Raw genomic sequence first — 4,694 nt, forward strand, 5'->3', positions numbered from 1 at the left:
CTGTTAACCCTGTGGTCACACAGGCTTTGTTATGTCCGGTAAGCAGGCTCTCTAGCCTCACAGTTATTTCCCCTGTCCAGGTTACCTCATAGCTGCTTCTCAGTCCTGACTTTCATTCTCTCTCCTGGGAATCCTCAGACACATGCAGCCTTGATACACAGCGTCCCCACATGCACTCAGGAAGGCCTGCACATCTGCCAGACGAGACCTTCCATACGGACCAACCGGGTCCAAGCATACACTCATGTGACCTACCCTGGTCACCTTATATGGTCTGTAGCCATGCCCACCGGATCACATGGCTATGACCTCATCACAGGTCCTACAACCAGTCATACATACGCTTTACTGTGGGCGTTTTAGACACACGCCCATGGGTGGATTTGTAGGTGATTGATCCCACCCGTCTCACCAATCACCTGAAGGCTTCTCCCTAACATATTGAAACAGAACATCAGCAGTAGCTCTGCTGATCAGTACATATTCAAGCCTTCATCCCAAGGCCACCCACCTTGGGATACATAACGGTCCTTTAGTACCCTGCTCCTTTTACCACACTGGATGTGCTTGTACACCCGTCCTGGGACACTCACACAGTGCCCCCTAGTGGACACAGTGGTCACTACACCACATACCTCCCCCCTCTGTTCAAGCTTGTGGGGTTGAACACATGACATCACCCCGGGATCTCGAGACCGGGCTCCCATGTCACCTTGCCCAACAGGTCGAGAGAACCATCTCTGTCTGTTTTGTCTGTCATACGGCCTCATCTCTACGTTAGGCTTCCCCCGCCCCCAGTGGTCAGAATATCGGTCTTGGGCTTTGGCCCTCCAGTCACAGTCTGTCTGCGTCATCAGACACTGTTAAGTCACCACACTTCTACAGTGCGCTCCGTCAACTCCTTTTCTGCCTATGCATCTTGTAACAAACGGCACATCACCATGTCTAAGTTTGCTTTTCAGTGCACCAATCTCACGGTTCATTGCATCTGCTGTCTCTGTAGCATCCTTCAGTTCACTCTGTAATCTACGGTGCAATGTATTGGCATGTTGAGCCTCTTTCTCTGCTTCTTCCACCTGGCACTTCAGCTGTTTCAGCAGAACATTATTTTCCTCCGCCTGGTCTTTGTACTACTCAGAATTACTCCCTTCCTCATCCATTTGCATTAGTACATCCTTCAGTTTTTTCTCTGTACGACGTACTTGTTTGCTTGCAGATTGTTACTCTTTAGTTTCAGCATCAAGCTGTTACTCCAGTTGTGCAATCTTTGCTTCCAAAGCGGTGGTTCAAGCCTTGAATTTAGATTTAACAGAGGCTTCTAATTCTTGTAGCTTTGTTTTTCACTCCTTATTCTGGTGATCTAATTGCTGATGGGCATTCTCATTCTTCTGAGTAGTTCTACGTTCTCCATTCAGATCAGCATTCATCTGGTCAACCTGAGGTGTGGACTTTCTCAGCCTGTCATTGGCTAATTCAACGTTGCCATGTTCTTCCTCCAATTATTGTTCAAGCTGTGCAATGCGAGACTCTAAACGCCTCTTTTCTTCTAAAGCCAAAGCACCTTTACCACTGTTGTTGGCAATTTCATGGGCCAGTTCATCTCTTTCCTGCTGTGCTTGGCTTTTAGCACGCTCTGCAGCAGCAAGCTCCTCCTGCATATGAATCATCTCTGCTTCCATACTGTTCAGTTTCTTCTTGTCTTCACTCTGTTCATCACTTGGGCCCGGCCGCTGTAAGTCTTCGTCCCAGTTCTTCTCCCACAGAAGACCTCTTACAGTTTCTGTTAGTACTCCTACCTCTTCTCTGAGCGACTTATTCAGACCTTGCCACGCTGCCAGGTGATTTTTGAGCTCGGAGACTTCCTTCTCTACCTCTTTTAGTCTGTGCTCCCTTTCTCTCTCAGAGCCACAGTCACCCCCAGAGTCTGAGTCATGCCGATCATTCAATACTAGAGAAGAGAGAGAGAGGATTCAAAAAGATTTAAATAAACTGGAGAAGTGGGCAGCAACTAACAGAATGGTTTTTAACAGGGAGAAATGCAAAGTACTACATCTGGGCAATAAAAATGAAAAAAGCATATATAGAATGGGAGGAATAGGGCTAAGTGACAGCACATGTGAAAAAGACTTGGGTATACTAATAGATCACAGACTGAATATGAGTCAACAGTGTGATGCAGCAGCAAAAAAGGCAAATGCAATTCTAGGATGTATTAACAGAAGCATACAGTCTAGATCACGTGAAGTAATTATTTCCCTCTATTCCTCTTTGGTCAGACCTCATCTGGAATATTGTGTCCAATTTTGGGCACCACATTTTAAAAAAGACATCAACAAACTGGAGCAAGTTCAGAAAAGAGCGACCAGAATGGTGACCGGTCTGCAAACCCTGTCTTATGAGGAAAGGTTGCAGGATTTGGGAATGTTTAGTTTGCAAAAGAGAAGACTGAGAGGAGACTTAATAGCTGTCTACAAATATCTAAAGGGCTGTCACATTGTAGAAGGATCAACTTTATTCTCATTTGCACAAGGAAAGACTAGAAGCAATGGGATGAAGCTGAATGGGAGGAGACACAGATTAGATATTAGAAAAAACTTTTTGACAGTTAGAGTGATCAATGAGTGGAACAGGCTGCCACGAGAAGTGGTGAGTTCTCCTTCAATGGAAGTCTTCAAACAGAGGCTGGACAGACATCTAACTGGGATGATTTAGCGAATCCTGCTTTGAGCAGGGGGTTGGACCAGATGGCCCAGGAGGTCCCTTCCAACTCTACGATTCTATGATTCTATGATTCTAAGTCTCACTCTGTCATTAAACAAAGGACAGATCGTTCCTAGAACAAAGGGTCATCTAGAGCTAATCTGAGAATTCGATTGAGCCCTCCAGTTACCCTCTCACCGTGTGTCCGCTCCAGTCTTCTCATCTCCCACTCCACCATCCGTCATGTCACAAGACATCAGGTCCATAAGTTGGGCAGATGTACCACTTCTTCCGGTCACTTCTACAACTGACTTGTCCACTTTAGCCAGCGTCACCGTCTCACTGTCTGCTAGCCCAACAGTAGAAACATCTCCATCCCCCTGCTGTAGAGGAACTACCCTCTCCCACAAGCCAGAGAACAGCCTAGAATCCCGGCCTATAACCACTGGACAGGACAGAGTCGGGACTATCGCGACATCCTGTCCGGCAATGTACCAACCTGTCTCATAGACTACCCTGGCGACCGGGCAAATCCTAGTGCCCCCGTGGTTGCAAGTGACCCCACCTTTCTGCTGGGTATCTCAGGAGCAACCCGCACTAAAGTCACCGGGCTTCCAGGGTCGACCAGACCAACTATATCTTCATTATTTATCTGGAGGCCACACCGCGTAGCATCATGCCGGCTGGGTAGTTCACCAGACAGATTGGACAGACATAGGACTATTGCTCCTGGCAACAGTTCTTCTGTCCCATCCCCTTCACGTTGGGATGCTCCTCCCCCATTCCCCGGGACTCCACCCCCTTTTGGGCGACTATCTCCTTTTGGGACTACACCCCGTTTTGGGTTACCACCCCGATTGGGGTCACCGCCCCCTTTCGGGATTTCCCCATGTCCCTTCTACAGGTCTCCTTAGACTACAGTTCACACCAACACAGTTTATACCACACAAGTTTTTGCTGGCACCGCCACAGCTGCTGGTGTCACCAATCATCAACACCTCCAGCTACCGCTCACACACAGCTGCTGGTGTCACCTTCGTAACCCCACCGAGTTACAGCAAGCCGCTTGTCACCTTCGTAACCCTAGCGAGTTACAGCAAGCCGCTTGTCACCTTCGTAACCCTAGCGAGTTACAGCAAGCCGCTTGTCACCTTCTTGACCCCACTGACCCATCGCAACTTGACTTGAGAGGGAAAAGAAAAAGAACACACACAACACCAAAACACACGTGTCCTGTCTGTGTGCTATTCAGGATGCCCGTCTCCTCCTGAGACCGTCCAACACACAGGGCGCAGCGGGTGCTATTCAGGGAGCCGACCCTCATCCCAGGGTTTCCCAACACACCGGCCTCACCATGTCCAGGGGCTCAGTGGTTGCTATTCAGGATATCCGTCTCCGCCTGAGACTGTCCAACACTCACGCCTCACCAGGTCCAAGGTCACAGCACGTGCTCCATGGATCCGATTCTTATGCCAGAACCTCCCAACACTGACCCTCCAAGACCTTGCACACTGAACCCTCCAGGTACACAGTCTTTCTCACTCTCCCTGGTCAGTACAACACAGATTCCTGTCTGTTACCTGCTGATGTCAGCCACACAGGTTCTCGGACACCTCTTCTCCTTAGAGGTATCCACAATTTATCCACAGTCTCTTTACTCTGACATCGGTCAGCATACCACACGGTTTTGACGACCGTCACCTGCCTGCCACGCAGGTTCTCGGACCCCTCAACCACAGAGGTGTCCTAAAAATCTCTTCCACTGACCCCGGTCAGCATATCACATGGTTTTCAGGATCGCCCGCCCTCCTGGCTCAGCATTGCCAGCACTGCAACATGTGCTTTTGGAAACTGTTGCCCTTAGCAACCGATTTTTTCAGACCTCATCCATTGCCCCTAGCCACAAGGCTACAACAGTGCCCGCATTCTCCACCAATTGTAAGGTAGCTATCAGGTTCCTGACAGCACCAGCATGCAGCCTCCGCTGAGCAGGG

General features: G+C 49.1%; 1 pseudogene; it reads right to left on the reverse strand.

Moving 5' to 3' along the window:
* Positions 1–863: 863 nt before the first annotated feature.
* LOC141098818 (myosin-9 pseudogene) lies at positions 864–1,933 on the reverse strand (annotated as a pseudogene).
* Positions 1,934–4,694: the final 2,761 nt, after the last annotated feature.

This window comes from Dendrobates tinctorius, unplaced genomic scaffold (genome assembly GCF_039654945.1).
Source record: "Dendrobates tinctorius isolate UK_male_01 unplaced genomic scaffold, ASM3965494v1 ptg000095l, whole genome shotgun sequence".
NCBI lineage: Eukaryota > Metazoa > Chordata > Amphibia > Anura > Dendrobatidae > Dendrobates > Dendrobates tinctorius.